An 18,701-nucleotide genomic window follows, 5' to 3' on the forward strand; every position below is an offset into this window, starting at 1 on the left:
TTCTGTATGAACCATGTATTCTTTTGTAACATGTAACATGTAATGTCTTGGAGCTTTTCTCCCTGGGCCTCCACTGAAAACTGGTTCTTCATGGTCCACTGGACTTCCATGGACATCAAACTTAAATAAAAACATAAATAAATAAACATTTGTGAAGACTGGCTGTGGCCATAGGATTCTGAATGGACAGAAGTGGCTTGATGAGATGGCAGACTGAAGATAACAGTGGTATCTATCCTGGAGATGTACAGGAGCAGATCCACTCATTTTCTTTTGGGCTCATAATGTGCCTTTCATATGAACAGTGACTCCTTGAAATTCTGTCTGATTTTACAAGATGTGTACTTTCTGGTCTGCTGAATCATTACTGCAGTTAATTAACAGCCTTATGCAAAAGTACACTGTGATTTAAAGTGCAGACCTGGTATAGCAGGAGTATAGTCCATTCTGGTGTGGTGTCCTGATTTACCTTTATTTGAGTTGCTTAGAAAGGTGAGCTTTTTTCTGTCAGTATTCTACAAAATTATTTGTTTTACAACAATAGCTGTAGATAAAATTTACTGATAAGTGCAATCCCAGACCATATCTATATTTCTAAGCAGTGACAAATGTTTTTACTGTACTTTTCTAAAGTTACACATCATGTATTTTTATATATGGGTGTGTTTTCAGCACCTTAGGCATGCCTCCAGGTAGCACAAAAGTCCACCCTGCTCCTTATGCGTAGTTTTGTATTAGCAACACTTTAATTTCTTAAATTCTGTTATATACCTGCAGTGTTTGTGTCACAGAACTTTGACTAATCAATACCACATGACACCCACACCTTGTAAACTCCGCCACTTTTAGACATCTTGGGTCATGGTTCTGTAGTGAAATAATTAGATCAAATAATAACATATTCTTTTTTGGGGGGGATCCCCTGTGTCATCCCCCCTCAGAGCCAAGCTGTCACCACTACTTGAATAATAGTTGCTAGTAATTGCTCATGTCCCCCCCCCCAAAAAAAAAAAAAACTCTCTATCTTAAAGACAGCAGCAAACCATATCTGCAGGTGCATCTCTCTCTGTCTCTCTCTCTCTCTCTCTCTCATCCCTTACAATAAACAGGTCTCCTTACTCCTACAAAAGCAAATGGATTACCTGGCAAAAAATGCCTAGATTTGTTATTCCCGTATTCTTCTTTAAACTTTTAAAACTGCATTTCATTCCGTTCCTTGTCTACTTTCTTGATCCACTGCCTGTTAGAAATTAAACCTTGCTGTAATAATACTCTAGTCCTACAATTCCAAAAAAAAAAAAAAAACAGCTAGAAATTCAACAGTCACTCCTTATCAATTTTATGCCATCAGACCTGGGGCAGCCCTCTTTCACTCTCAGTAATCTCTCTGTCAGTACCACTTCAGAATTAATCTTTAAGGGTAGCAAAGAGAATACACAAAGTACAATTGCTTGTTATACATTTATACCCCCTGAACTCCTTGCTTCTCCATCTCCAACTTTTTGTCCCTCTTAATCCCTAGCATGAGCTTATTTCCAAAGAGAAGTGCCTCATTCCCCATACCACATTTACCCCAACCTACCCTATATACATACTGTAAATAAACCTTTCTACATCTGGTATACATTCCCCATCACTACCTTTACCTCACCCAACCCTGTATACATACTGTAAATAAACCTTTCTACATTTGGTATACATTCCCCATACACTACCTTTACCTCACCCAACCCTGTATAAATACTGTAAACAAATCTTTCTACATCTGGTATGCATTCCCTGTACACTACTTTTACCTCACCCAACCTTGTATACAAACTGTAAATAAGCCTTTCTGTCAATAAACCTTTCTACATTTGGCATGCATTCCTCTAACTACATTTACCTCACCCCACCCTGTACACATACTGCAAAGTAAGCTTTCTATGTTTGGCATGGAAATACTCTGAACTATAAAAGAAGCTCCCTATGTTTTGTATTTCAGTTGCTTTCTAAATATGACCTGTGCTATATGGAATATTTGTTTCTTTTGAGAGACTCAGTTATATGTGTATTTTTTTATCTTCCTTAGATATGCCCAGAATAGATGCACAACTCAGAAATCCCCATTATCTGGACAAGACTTCAAGTTCCTGTGAAACAGATACTTTCGTTAAACCTATTCAAGTGCAAGCTGGACCACTGGATGGGAAATTGGAACTTACCCTGGTTTGACACCTAAGTCTCTGATGGACAGAGGCAGCCGTTAAATCATGCCCCAGCTAACATACACCCCTTAAACTAACCACAAAAGCGCAATAATGCATGCAATATGTTTGAGGTGAATGACGAGGCTTAGAAAGACCCGAGCGGTCATTAGTCTAGTATAGACCTGCTCTGCTGTGAACCCCAGTGGATCCATGCAATGCCCCAGGACACAAATAGGAATAAAATGACTGGACAAATAAATAAATAAATAATTGAATAAATGAATAAATAAATACACACATTCACATTTTGACGTCTTTGGTGACAAAATCAAAATGTATTAGTTATTCAAAAATCTAACAATCACCATGAGGACTCTTTTGTACTCCATTTATATTAAAATAATGGCACTCAAAGCCATGTAAAATTCATTTTTTTTTGTTAAGTCTCAACTAGTTCCAAATTATAACATCCAAATGGACCAGCCTGTGTGCCATTCCACACAAATACTACCACCGCTTCCTGATTTCCGCTGATCAACTTTTAAGATTTATAAATCTGTAGACAATTTGTCTCCATCATGATTTTTATATTTACATCTTCTCTTCCCTGATGTACCAGTTTATAAACTTTTTATCTTTTATGTTACCATATACTGTCATTTTTTATTTTATAATACTTAATACAGATAATATTTTCTTTTCACAATCTCTCAACTCTTTTTTTCTGTCACTACTGGGTTGTGTTTGCACTGTGTATATGTAATATAGCTATCTATATTTTCATCCACCGAGATATTAATCTTTGATATCTATTTCTATTGCAACACTCTGTTTCATTTACATAATAATGAGCATGCTGAATGCATTGAATGTATTGATCGTATTTATTGTATATTTTACCACCATGCTGAATGCTTTGCATGTCTTTTTGTAGTAAAGCTTCTCTCTCCAAGCCTTTGCTGAAAAGGAACAATTCAACCAGAAAGACTATCCCAGTTAACAAATGAAATAAATAAATAAGCACATAAATAAAAACAACCAAACAAAGGGATAAGCAAATAAATGTTTGTTTAAGCATTTCTTCTTAAGACTGGTCAGTAATTAACATTTCTGCAATGACAATAAAAAATATTTTGGCATCTAAAACGCAGGATTTCCATGTGAAGAAAATGAAAACACTGTCATCTGTGTTAGCATGTCTGACAGGAGATTTGTGTATATTCTAGGATTAACTTGTATTGTATGCTAGCATGTCTAATTGTGAAACTGTAAATACGTTTTTAAACTGTTGAGTATTTCCCTGTTTATACAAAACATTTAAAGAATCTGTCAGTGTTTTGCTATATATCTATTTGACGTTTGTGAGGTAGATTCTAAAGTACAAACTTCTGTGGAGAATCAGCTGATCAGTAGGTGATGTCATTAAAATGTTCCTGGTTGCTAGGTGATCATTTGAACAGATGATTGACAAAAAAAGGACTTTTTCAAACATCTGATTGTTATTTTTAAAATAAGACATCTGAGACTGTTAACCTAGACTATAAAAGAGACTGCTGAAGTCAGTTGAGGAGGAGTTAGTTTAGAATTGCAGTCAGTTAGACTCACCAAAATTCTTCCTTTGCCTTGCTGTTATGTTTTAGATTAGATCAGGGAAAGTATTATCAAATTATATTAGGAAAGTTTAGTTATGTAGATGGAGTTTTTCTAAAATGATGGACTTCTATCCTACGGTTTAATTTTACATTTCTGGTGTTTATTGAAAAATTATTGCTTTACATTTTTTAATAATAATTTTATTTATTATTAAATGTTTTTCATTACTTTATTGTGGCTGGACAATCAGTGTGTTCTTTAGAGATTAGAGAGTGTTTATACCTGTTTGATATTCCCCATCTCACCTTGAATGCCTGGCTGATTCTAGTCATAGCTATCATTTATTTTGATATTTATTTTTTAATAATTGATCCCCCTTTGAAGGTAGTGTAGACCTCTCTGACTCTGATTGCAGTGTTATCATTTGTACTGGGAGGGGTTACAGCTGGAAATCTGTGTCAGGCTTCCCACAAGTGTTTGAGTGTGTGAGATTTAAATTTATTTTGAGTGTGAGTGAGTCACGGGTCTTAAACTCTAAAATGTATAATAAGGGTGTGACACTGCCAGCCCAACTAGATAGAATTTTGTAAATAATTCTATGTCATTTGTGAATAGTAATATGATTTGTATGCTTGCCTTAAAAATATAAGAAAACTATATGTTCTGTACTGAGTTTCAAGATTGTAACCACAGTGCACCCTCCAAGAAAAGAGCAGAAATGTGTATAAACTCTATGCCTATATAATTGTGTGTTTCATAGTAGAAACTGGGATATACCAAGTTAATTTGCAAAACTCTATAAGAAAATAAGTTGATAAGTAAAGAGTTTTACAATGTGTTATAAAGTCATTTTATCTCAAGCTAAGAGAGAGGCTAGGGGCTTCTTTCTTGTCTGGAAACAGAGGAATTACAGGTTTCCAAGGTAACTGATTTATGACTTCAAGTTCAGGCAAGTTTCTAAGAGAGAATTGTCAGCTTCTGACAGATAAGTATTTTAAACTGGGACATGTTAAAACTTTAAGTTCCTGCTAGCCTGGAAAACTAGGCAGAGGTGACAAGAATTATGTAATTTGAGATGATTCAACAGTAATGTGTATTATCAATTTAAGAACTATCTCAGAGAGAAAGAGTACATTTTTTATTTTGTTCTGGACCTGTTAACAACTCACCAGCACTTTGTCTTTGCTCTGTAAGTAAGTTATTTAGAACATAGTTTCTCTTAGAGATAGATAGAAATATAGCAAGATTAGTTAGAGATGTTTTCTGTGTTTATGTGAGACTGTCCTGCTATGTTATTTTAAAGTATCTCCTGTGACGGTGAACTCTATTGTCACTGTGCTGAGTTAATGAGTATTCTCTTGTGCTTTTATTATTTATTATTAAATATATTTAAACCTTTTAATTGTGGCTGGTTTGCTTACAGACATTTAAGCTCTTATAGTACTTGCATTTATTTGGTAACACTGTACAGGCTACTCTAGAATAGCCTTAAAAGTTTGATCACACTTACCATTTGGATAACAGTAACTTACACAGTAGAATTGGTCACCCTTTGGGAAGGGCCTTATAGTAGCTGATAAGTAGGGGTTCTGGTGGCAGTGCTAACTACCTTATGGTCTTGGCAGAAGGGGGCATAGCTAGCAAACCTCAGATGTGTGTTTGTGTATAAATCAAATCTCAAAGTGTGTGTGTGTGTGTGTGTGTGTGTGTGTGTGTGTGTGTGTGTGTGTGTGTGTGTGTGTGTGTGTGTGTGTGTGTGTGTGTGTGTGTGTGTGTGTGTGTGTGTGTGTGTGTGTGTGTGTGAGCTACTTGGGCAGGGACACAAATTACTGGTTAGACAGAGAGAGTGCTGGGAGGACTTGGTTTGGAACCCTGGCTAAGGACCCCACTGTATAGCTGTGCCAGTGGGTAGTCTTACTGGGGATCTGGGGAGAGAGAGAGAAAAACCAGCCCTAGACTGACTGTGATCTCTGTGTGCTCTTAGCGGAATTTTACTTTATTGTGTGTGTGTACTTGTCATCCTCCCAATGTGCACATCCCTCACTGGTGTTAGTAATGAGGACTGAGGCTTCTTGATTACTGGGCCAGTGAACAGGGGTCACAAAGGATTATATTTGTGGTGGACAGAGGCATATAGTCCAGTGCTAGGAAACAGATCATGTTCCTGTTGTGCTCTTAAGGGAAATTGTGGAATTTTACTCTTGTGTGCTTTGTGCTCTGGTGTTTTCCGTGAGTCAGTAGTGAGGACTGAGGCTCCTTAATTACTGACCTGGATTTTAAGTAGGGGACATCACTTCTTGCTGGCAGTCCAGTCAGATATTAATCGAGCATCACCTTATTGGCTGGCAGCTTAGTGGAATTTTAAACTGGATTTCAGTAGCTTGTGGGTAGCTGTCATTAAGGTGTGCACTCTTGACAGCCACAAGGTAAACATTCAGAATTTTAATCCACCATGGTTTTATTTATCTTTTTAGCTAGCTTTTTAGCTAGACAATCAGAGACCAGGCAATGATGTTAGCAGAAGATTTAGTAAGCTGACAAAGATCCAATTGGCTAAGGAGTGTGAAACCAGAGGATTGGTACATGCCAACCTGACCAAGGACCCAATGATTTCAGCCTTGGTTGCAGCCACAGCTTAGACCAGCCATTCAGAGGATATCCCAGTTTGGTGATGGGGAACTGCATCCTGCTGAGACAGGACAATCTACTTTTTATTCTGAGGACCTGAGAATCTTTCTGGAATTACAGAGACTGCATCTGGAGGCCAAATGTCTTTAACTGGCATCAGCAGAGGGACTGTGCCTGGAGACCAAACATCATGAACTGGAATCAGCAGAGAGACTGTGCCTAGAGACCAAACATCATGAACTGGAATCAGCAGAGAGACTGTGCCTGGAGACCAAACATCGTGAACTGGAATCAGCAGAGAGAGACTGTGCCTGGAGACCAAACATCATGAACTGGAATCAGCAGAGAAACTGTGCCTGGAGAGCAAACATCGTGAACTGGAATCAGCAGAGAGATTGTGCCTGGAGAGCAAACATCGTGAACTGGAATCAGCAGAGAGACTGTGCCTGGAGAGCAAACATTGTGAACTGGAATCAGCAGAGAGACTGTGCCTGGAGACCAAACATCGTGAACTGGAATCAGCAGAGAGACTGTGCCTGGAGACCAAACATTGTGAACTGGAATCAGCAGAGACACTAAGGTGTTTAGAAGCTGAGGACAATGAGAGACAGCATTCGAATGAAATGGAGCCTCAGAGCCTTCGAGAGGGTGATGGAGGTAATGGGAAAGGGAACTGTAGATCATAGTGTGTGTGTGTGTGTGTGTGTGTGTGTGTGTGTGTGTGTGTGTGTGTGTGTGTGTTGTACCTTTAAAGCCACTGTAGTTCATGGGGACATGCATATAAGTACTGAGCACGTGCAAGCATAGTGCCATGGTGTGTAAGAAGCCAGAGTAAAAGCATATATATGTGTAGCAGACTGTCAGTTAGTTTGTTTAAGTGTAATGTTACAGTCATCCATCTTGATGCGTTGGTGTGTAATAAACATCTTAAATGAACACCCAAGCCTCATTGTATTATTTAAATACACAAGACGAATGACAAGGTGTCAGAATGGGATCCGAAGTCAGAACCATGAGGCTCACAGTCAAGAATGGAGGAATAGGCAGGAGTGGGTCAAACAAATCGCAAACAGGTCAGAAACAATTTCCAGCTACTTAATTTTGCTTAAATGATTTTTTACTTGATGAATATAAAGCAAAGCATTCATAACACTCAAAACAAATTACTGAATAAACGAAATGTCTGAAACTGTGACATATTGATAAAAGTACTCGAGATAATTACAAAATGTTTGAAATAATATTCAACCACATAAAATTTTTGAAAAAGAGAAAGCAACCATATTTTTTCACAATGTACTACTTTTTCTCACTAACTAAACTATTCGTAGTGCCCAATGTGTGCAAACTGTTGGCAATGTGTACAGTATTACAGCACAGTCTTTTCAAAGAGTGCAGTTATTTCAAAGAGTCTGTTGTGCAGTTAAATATTATTACAAGTACCTGGTGTGTATTGGAAACTTAATTGGTATGGCAGAGGGATTTTGCAGACCTACACCACTTGTGTTTGATAACAATATTGCAGAAAATTGGAGATTGGGCAAGAATATGATATTTTCATACAGGCTGCTTTTTCTGACAAAGACACAAGTACAAAAGCATTTATTTTGCTTAATTTAGCTGGTTCAGAAGCCTCTGAGAGAAAATGTTCATTTGTGTATGCACCTGCTGTGTTGAAGGGGAGGGGGAAGACTGCCATATTGTAGTACAGGCAGAAACACAGGAAGACCCGGAGTGCTTAAAATGTAAATTTAGAGAAATATGCAACCCTCAAATGAATACTACAATGGAAAGGCAAGTGGGAGTGTTGTGAAGAGGTTGTGTGATACGGTGAATTGTGATGAAGGTGTGTGATTGGATGAGTGGTGGTAATGGGTGCGGTAAGGAACAGAAGATGAAGGTGTGTGATTGGATGAGTGGTGATAATGGGTGCGGTAAGGAACAGAAGATGAAGGTGTGTGATTGGATGAGTGGTGATAATGGAACAGAAGGAACAGAAGTATGAAAAAAGAGTGTGGATGAGCTGTAATAATGGGTGGGGTTAGGGAATTGAATAAATGTACATTCAGTGGGGGGGTGTGGGAATGGATGTAGGGTAGGGGAGTGGAGTGAGCCCGAGCATAGCAAGGGCGAATGGAGATGGATGAGCCACGAAGCAGATGTCTTCAAGAAAAAACAATCAGCTGAAATCCTAAAAAGGTAAGTAGAGACACTCAAAAGGAAATTATAGCAGCCACAAAAATTGGAATCTGAGGGTTGCAGGGAAGAAGTTAGAAGGACCTGGAGAAGAGAGAAGTGTACAGGAAAACATATGAAGATTAAGGCTATTCTGGGGGTAGGTCACCTTAGGTCAGCAGTTGGATATTTAGGCAAGAAGGAAGAATGGAAGAGAAGAGATTAGAATGCAACCAGGAACTAGAAGCAAGTGGGAAGTAGTACAGTCAGTGCAGTTCGGGGATGTGCAGGAAACCTATTATGCAGGTAATATACTGGTACAAAGTAATTATAAGTAGACATACAATTTTAATAAGTACTATGTTGCTGGTAGGGCTGCTGCAGCTGGGTGGGTTCAATTGCTCAGGTTTCTGATCGGACGTGACTGTGCTTTGGTGTCAGTCAGACAGTTTAAACCAGGGTTTGCAACAATTTTGATAAATAATATGTTGCTGGCAGGGCTGTTAACTTAGTGTTAATGTTGTACCTGTTTGCACCCTATGACTTTGTACTGTTATGCAGATACTGCAAATGTGCTGCACAAGGCTCACTTCAGGGCAAATTGTGATTTACATCACATTGTTATACTGTATTCAGAGGTGTACTTTGTCAGACTGTATTTAAATGTATCTGTGTGGCAGTTGCAAATGGAAGTACACGTGTAATATGATGGTTACACTGCCAAAACTTCTTTACACTGCAATTAGATTAAAATAAAAAGCAAAATGGTTCCCATGAGAGCAGATGCCATAACACAATACCACCAGCAGGTAAACGCTTTTTGACTTCCTTCTTCTATTGTCTAACTATGCATATATCCTATTGCACTTACCTAGGTTATGTGCATAACCCGTGCCTTCCTATTGCACATAGGTAGGTCATGTGCATAACCCTGGCCTTCCTATCACACATACCTAGATCATATGCATAACCCTGGCCTTCCTATCACACATATCTAGATCATGTTCATAACCCTGGCCTTCTTATCACACTTACCTAGATCATGTGCATAACCCTGGCCTACCTATCGCACATACCCAGGTCATGCGCATAACCCTGGCCTTCCTATCACACATACCTAGGTCATGTGCATAACCCTTGCCTTCCTATTGCACATATCTACGTCATGTGCATCACCCCTGGCCTTCCTATCGCATATACCTAGGTCATGTGCATAACCCTGGCCTTCCTATCGCACATACCAAGATTATGTGCATCACCCTGGACTTCCTATCGCACATACCTAGGTCATGTGCATAACCCTAGCCTTCCTATCACACATATCTAGGTCATGTGCATAACTCTGGCCTTCCTATCACCCATACTTAGGTCATGTGCATAACCCTGACCTTCCTATCGCACATACCTAGGTCATGTGCATAACCCTATACTGACAGTTTCACATAGACAACCCACATGTAAATGAAATGCCTCCACGTGAGCTTTAAACAACATGTATCTTATACATGTCACATGACCACATTCCTCATCTCCTGACTATATACATCACATCCGTTATAGTTAGACATCTGTAACAATGCCCTGATGCATTATCTTCTGTCAATATGCTGTTCAAAGTAGCAGTTGTGTTTCTATTGCAGGTCTTTCTGCTCTATACTACATAACTACCTGGGATGTATTAACAATCTTACTTCCTACCCCTCACAACATGCACGTTGCTGCTACAACTAATTGTTTCTACAGTGACTACCTGTACGGGAAGGTTTGTACAGGTGTTCATTAATCTTCTCAGTATGTCCCATTTTTAGATACAGGTAATGTGCCATTACACTGCCATTGTTTCTTAAGTACACATAAGTTAAGGAAAAGTGTAAATTTGTTTAACCTGTATGTCTGCTCAAACATCAGTTCATTTCTGTGTAAAATTTAATTTCCCAGTATACATAAAAATGCCAGTGAAGTTTCCTAGCTGTGCACTACCTGCCATATATGTAAAGCCCCCCACTGTATCAGTTTTCTTTGTAAACTGTTATCTTTCCTCTCAACTGTCACTGTTAATCATTAACTTGTTTGATTTTGGTACTTTGTAGCTCTGTCTCTTTCTTAATCCTTTGTAAAATGTGTTGACCCTGTCAAAAAGATGGTGAATTATACTTAATAATAGTTAATGACAAAAGTTACAGGTGTAGTCTTCTTTTCATGTTGAAAAACTGTGTAGAAATTCACACTCATCTCCTTCTGTCAATATTTCAGTTTTACAGTCATATAAACATGGCCCTGATTATTTCTGGAGTTCTTCCCAATTCTGATGGGGGGGTACACATGGATTAATTATTGTTAAGCCCCCCTGCCTTTTGTTTATGTATTCCACATAGCTGGATCAGTAATTGCACCATATCTGCGTGCACTAGCTTACTGAACATTACCACATTTACTGTTCTGTGTTTATGTTGTGTACATGAGCCCTGATTTTTCTGGCTGCGTTTATCTGACACAAACATTTTTCATTTTAGGGCATCAGATGTTTTTTTCTTTTCATGTGCTGTAGCTTTTACCCCATAATTAGCTCTGTGCATTCTTTCTGTGGCTCTCGGTTATAAAGGAGCAGGGATGATTACTCTCATGTCCTTAAGAATCCACTTTCCTGACGTTCCATCTTTGTATTCATTCATATCTCTTAGCTTTTGGGTACATCTGGGTCAGAGTCAACCTACCGTATCAGGAAATATTGATATGAAAGTTCCTCACAGTCTGTAATCAAGATCATTTTCTGTTACTAGCAATGTTCTGGGAAATGCACATCCTCTACCATATTTGCATAGTGTTATGCTAACTCAGAACACTTTCTCTCCTGCCTGTACTTTGAGAAGGATACCTAGAGAGGTATTCTAGTAAACTGTCTAAACAGTGGCTTTTTGGGGTTGGCTACTGTGTTGTATTTAGGATTTGAATAAGGACAAATGCTTTTTACTGTAAGGTCAGTGGATGGACAAGAACACTTGCCTTGAAGGACATGGAATTTGCCCATGTTGTATATTTATTGTTAAATCAGGGTTTTTCATTTTACAGACATTAGACAGGCTAAAAGAGTAAAATAAGCTAGAAATGGTGTTTCATTTATGCATACATTTAGAAAAGCAGAAACAAAGAATCTCCCACTGAATGTTGACCTTGCTGAAATAACAGTTTGTCAAGGGACGATTGCAGACAGTTCTTGTTATGGTCTTTTTCAAGGAAAGAATCAAGAGATGAGTTACGCTAAAACACAAGACGTAGCCTGAGGATCAAGGCTAGGGGTGTGGACATAGTCAACAGAGGAAAATTACTGAAAAGGAAAATATAATATGTTATGCGCAGAATAGCAGGGCAGTTAAGGTTAGTAAGTTTGTTTGACCTGTTACTTCAGACAAGATGTCTAACACTTGAGCATGAGTACAGAAAACAGGTCATCTAGAGACTATGTCAGTTTACATTGTTCAGGACACTCAGAATTATGTACAGCAACTTGAATTGTTTATCAGAACTGTTAATGAAGACAGTATTTGGATATTGTAAACATCCAATAAAACCTTATTAAATGAACTACAGTGTTTGGAAAAGTCATGCTGAACAGAGCACAAGACTTGGTTCATCAGGGAGAGACTGACACCTATTGAAGGATGAGCTTCGGTAATTAAGACTTTCTTTTCTCAGTCTCATTGTATACCGTGTTTCCAGCTAACTACGGTAAAAAGTACCTTCCTATCTAATCTTACATTTATTTAGACTGACATCAGTTTGAAAATATCCCAGTAGCAGTAATGGTTCCATCAGATTCAGGTACATAACTTTGCAGTCTCAGGTTCTATTCTAGTCCTTGTCTTTAATTGACTACAAACTTTTACAATGACTATGTTGTCTGATAAACTATACTCCATAAGCATGTTTATCTTTATGTATTTTCAATGTGTGTTTCTAACCCCCAGTCCTGCCAACCATGAAGTTACTTTTACAGCTGCCCATTTGTTCTCAACTGAGGTGAGAGCTCAGGTTTCTATTTGTTCTTTTTAGTGGGGAAAGTCACAAGAGTCCACACATACTGTTATCAGGTAAGATAACTCCCAGGCATGACCAACAGTAGGCAGTCATGAGGGGCTTTTCTATACAGTCCCATAACCTGTTCCCTTGGTGGTGGCCTAGGCACTCCTGTCATGGTGTGAGCTACCAATGCTCCCCTACTGAGATGGGCATGCTTCACATATAACCTGCATCCTGGCTTAAGTAGCCATGCCCACATTGAGTAGCCATGCCCATATCCCTGCCAACAATCATGGTAGCCTCAACCTACCTCTCCCCCAGGCAGATGCACTGGCAAAAATCCTGTCTCTCTTCTGCCCCTCCCCCACGTGGTTCCAGCACCCAAGAAAGTAAATTAACTAGGTTATCTGATGTACACTCAGTGCTTTTTCCCTCTCTGCCCTACATACTGGGATTGATATTTATGGGTTTCTTTTTCATCCAGACTTCTATTTTTTTTTTTTTATTCTTGATTATATTACTATATACCCAAATGCATGTCTTGTTCACAGTTTTCACTTCTACAATGTGTATTTCTGTCTTCTCACATACTGTTGATCATTTTATTTAGCATTTGATATTCTGCCTGTTTAAAATTCATTTTGTTGCAAAGTATTTGTCCTGCTTTCCGTCTGATCTATATATTCTTGGAAAATTATTTATTTCAAGAGCCTAATCATGGTCAACTGGGTCCCTAGACAGGGCAATAACCCAGCCTCCCCCCACCCCAGTGATACCAGCATCCTCTTACTTGTTCATCTCCACCTGGTTACCGTAAAGCACAGTCAAAACCTGTTATGCACATATTATTTTGTTCCTTTTTATACTGATTATATAGATTTGGATTTAATTTAAAAATTAAATTAAACAATTGCAGCAAAAACAAGTAAAACCATCTGATGAAGAAAATAAAACACTCACACTGAAAAAGACTTAGCATGAGCAACAGTAAACACACGTTCCTCTGAAATTCACATTTATTGAAAATATTTCTGGCAATCTATTGTACTACAAGATATATGCCAGGATTCATAGTCCAAATAGCATATAGTGAAGCAGTAATTAGCAGTTATCTGAAGACTGCAGGAATTCAAAAGACAAATGTGTAAGGCATTTGCTTATAGCTTGGGACAGCCCACTGAGTACTAGTGTCTAATTTCAGGGGAAACCCAGGAACGCTATTTAGTGAAATGACAGACTCACACACTAGACAAATTAAAACTAAGAGAATCATACCCTGCACTACAGGAAGCACCTCATTATAGCCTTACTCATCTGCACTGTGTCACACAAATTCTGTTGTAGTCCAGCACTGTGCATTTCACATCAGTGTGCTTACAAAAAAACATAATTAATTAAAATGTATTCGCACTTAAAATATTAACATTAAACTTGTAGACCTCATGCTGTCCAGCTTACTCACAGGCAAATAATAAAAATACTGTTGTCAGTCATCAGAAAAAAGAAACCAAGGGTCATATCCTAAGAACATAGTTCTTTCTGGAAAATAGGAGAACAGCCATGCAGTAAGTCGATGATAGTGTGAAACAGGTTGTTGTTATAATATTTAGGCACCTATCAAGGCTGCCTTCTGTTGCATCTGGCCTTGTTTGTTGTGGTGCAGTTGATACTAGTTTCGCCTTCTACAGGGGTGTGCAAACCCTTGTGAGTAATAACTGCCATGCCTTCTGCACATGGACACTGATCTGTTACAAGCTTGTCGTCTGTTACGTCTTACAGTTTTGCTGCAGTCCTTCCATCCCTGCAGGCTTGTATACTCTTGATTTTCTTAACACTTTTATTTTCCAGTGGTTCAACTTACACTTGTGATATTTCTAATTTCTTAAATAGTTAAGTAAAACTGTGAACATCCATGACAGACAATCCTTTTCATCTACTCTTTACTGAGTAGCAATTCTGGATCATCTGTGTTTTGCTTTCTAAATTTTATTTCAATTTTTTTATTAATATATTTTCTCTTTGTTGACCATGTTAGCTCCACAAGGCAAGTGTCTTTTTTTCAAGGGACATCCAATGTGGTACTCATACTGACTAGGGGAAATTTGGCCAGGTCACTAAGGAAATTCCCCCCTCCCACAATTTCTTTTTCAATAAGTCTTGTGGGATTTTTTCCATCCACCTGATCTACCACCAGATCATGCAGATGGGACCCCCCTTATGCCGTACTACAAAGTTATTAATGGAAAATTAATCCAAGTAACTGGTGTGGGAATAGAGCCCACAGCCTTCTGGTTTTCCAGTACCAAAAATGAATGCACTACCTATTGAGCCATTAACTCCATAATTTAAGTCAACATTGTGTAAATAAGCAGTCTATAAAATGATACAGTTCTTAATGAAATCTTAAGCATGCTGTAGAAACCTATCTAATATTTCATTATTCTTAATGTATCTTTCTAAACTCAAACACTTGAAAATATAAAACTGCTTAGGATTTTAAGTGCCTAATTTAATGATTTAAAAGATAATTCTTTCAGTGAAGAAAAGGTATATGAATGTTTAATTGATGTGTTTTTTTGTCTTCTGTCTTTATTGTCTATTTCATTTTTTTCATTTATTCTTTGTAATATTGTTACTTAGCATAGTTTGGAGCTTATCTCCCCAGGCCTCCACTGAAAATGGACATGTATCCAGTTGGACTAGCTAGTTATCATAAGGATTATATTAGAAGTATAGAGGCAGGAGTTAGCTGTGTCATAAAACCATGCATATGGCTGGCAGATACTAGTAAAACTCTTCAGGTATTTGTGAAGACTGGCTGTGGCCATAGGATTCTGAATGGACATAAGTGGCTTGATGAGATGGCGGACTGAAGATAACAGTGGTATTTATCACAGAAGTGGCTTGATGAGATGGCGGACTGAAGATAACAGTGGTATTTTTCCTGGATTCTGAATGGACAGAAGTGGTTCGATGCGATGGTGGACTGAAGATAACAGTGGTATTTATCCTGGATTCTGAATGGGCAGAAGTGGTTCGATGCGATGGCGGACTGAAGATAACAGTGGTATTTATCCTGGATTCTGAATGGACAGAAGTGGTTCGATGCGATGGCGGACTGAAGATAACAGTGGTATTTATCCTGGATTCTGAATGGACAGAAGTGGTTTGATGTGATGGCGGACTGAAGATAACAGTGGTATTTATCCTGGATTCTGAATGGACAGAAGTGGTTCGATGCGATGGCGGACTGAAGATAACAGCGGTATTTATCCTGAATTCTGAATGGACAGAAGTAGTTCGATGCGATGGCGGACTGAAGATAACAGTGGTATTTATCATGGACAGAAGTGGTTCGATGCGATGGCGGACTGAAGATAACAGTGGTATTTATCGTGGACAGAAGTGGCTCGATGCGATGGCGGACTGAAGATAACAGTGGTATTTATCACAGAAGTGGTTCGATGCGATGACGGACTGAAGATAACAGTGGTATTTATCGTGGACAGAAGTGGTTCGATGCGATGGCGGACTGAAGATAACAGTGGCATTTATCACAGAAGTGGTTCGATGCGATGGCGGACTGAAGATAACAGTGGTATTTATCACAGAAGTGGCTCGATGCGATGGCGGACTGAAGATAACAGTGGTATTTATCCTGGAGATGTACAGGAGCAGAGCCACTGATTTTCTTTTGGGCTCATAATGTGCCTTCATATGAACAGTGACTCCTTGAAATTCTGTCTGATTTTTACAAGATGTGTACTTTCTGGTCTGCTGAATCATTACTGCAGTTAATTAACAGCCTTATGCAAAAGTACACTCTGTGATTTAAAGTGCAGACCTGGTATAGCAGGAGTATAGTCCATTCTGGTGTGGTGTCCTGATTTACCTTTATTTGAGTTGCTTAGAAAGGTGAGCTTTTTTTTCTCAGTATTCTGCAAAGTTATTTGTTGTATGACAATGGCCACAGATTAAATTTACTGATAAGTGCAATCCCAAACCATATCCATATTTCTAAGCAGTGACAAATGTTTTTACTGTACTTTTCTAAAGTTACGCATCATGTATTTTTATATATGGGTATGTTTTCAACACCTTAAGCATGCCTCCAGGTAGCACAAAAGTCCACCCTGCTCCGTATGCATAGTTTTGCATTAGCAACACTTTAATTTCTTAAATTCTGTTTCATACCTGCAGTGTTTGTGGCACAGAATATTGACTCATCAATACCACATGACACCCACACCTTGTAAACTCCGCCAGTTTTCGACATCTTGGCCCATGGTTCTGTAGTGGCTAAACTTTGACCTTCTTACTGAAACAATTAGATCAAATAATATTACATTACTGTTTTGGGAGGGAAGGATCCCCTATGTCATTTCCCCTCAGGGCCAAACTGTCACCACTGCTTGAATAATGGCTGCCCATAATTGCTCATGTGCCCCCCCCCCAAAAAAACTCTGTATCTTAAAGAGAAGAGGAAGCCATATCTGCAGGTGCATCTTTCTCTCTCTGTCTCTCTCATCCCTTACTACAAACAGGTCTCCTTACTCCTACAAAAACAAATGGATTACCTGGCAAAAATGCCTAGATTTGTTATTCCCGTATTCTTCTTTAAACTTTTAAAACTGCATTTCATTCCGTTCCTTGTCTACTTTCTTGATCCACTGCCTGTTATAAACTAAACCTTGCTGTAATAATACTCTATTCCTACAATGCCCAAAAAAAAAAAAACAGCTAGAAATTCAGCAGTCACTCCCTATCAATTTTATGCCATCAGACCTGGGGCAGCCCTCTTTCACTCTCAGTAATATCTCTGTCAGTACCACTTCAGAATTAATCTTTAAGGGTAGCAAAGAGAATACACAAAGTACAATTGCTTGTTATACATTTATACCCCCTGAACTCCTTGCTTCTCCATCTCCAACTTTTTATCCCTCTTAATCCCTAGAATGAGCTTATTTCCAAAGAGAAGTGCCACATTCCCCATACCACATTTACCCCAACCTACCCTATATATATACTGTAAATAAACCTTTCTACATCTGGTATACATTCCCCATACACTACCTTTACCTCACCCAACCCTGTATACATACTGTAAATAAACCTTTCTACATTTGGTATACATTCCCCATACACTACCTTTACCTCACCCAACCCTGTATAAATACTGTAAATAAACCTTTCTACATCTGGTATACATTCCCCATACACTACCTTTACCTCACCCAACCCTGTATACATACTGTAAATAAACCTTTCTACATTTGGTATACATTCCCTATACACTACCTTTACCTCACCCAACCCTGTATACATACTGTAAATAAACCTTTCTACATTTGGTATACATTCCCTATACACTACCTTTACCTCACCCAACCCTGTATACATACTGTAAATAAACCTTTCTACACTTTACCTCACCCAACCCTGTATACATACTGTAAATAAACCTTTCTACATTTGGTATACATTCCCTATACACTACCTTTACCTCACCCAACCCTGTATAAATACTGTAAATAAATCTTTCTACATCTGGTATGTATTCCACTTACACCACATTTATTTATTTTTTTATTTATTGACATTTGTTAACCGGGTTTGTCCAACTCGGCTTGTGGCCCATTTTCAGTGGAGACCCGAGGAGAAAAGCTCCAGTAATACATTTTAAAACAAGTACAATTTTAAACAATATTAACATTTACCTCACCCAACCATGTCAACATACTGTAAATAAACTTTTCTACATTTGGTATGCATTCCTCAAACACTACATTTACCTCACCCAACCTTGTATACATACTATAAATAAACCTTTCTACACCTGGTATGTATTCCACTTACACTACATTTACCTCACCCAACCCTGTCTACATACTGTAAATAAACCTTTCTACATTTGGCATGTATTCCCTGAACACATTTACCTCACCCCATCCTGTACACATACTGCAAATTAAGCTTTCTACATTTGGCATGGAAATATTCTGTACTGTAAAAGAAGCTCTCTATGTTTTGTATTTCAGTTACTTTCTAAATATGTCCTGTGCTACCTGGAATATTTGTTTCTTTTGGGAGACCCAATTA

Source organism: Protopterus annectens, chromosome 4.part0 (genome assembly GCF_019279795.1).
Source record: "Protopterus annectens isolate FY-2018-M chromosome 4.part0, PAN1.0, whole genome shotgun sequence".
Taxonomy (NCBI): Eukaryota; Metazoa; Chordata; order Ceratodontiformes; family Protopteridae; genus Protopterus; species Protopterus annectens.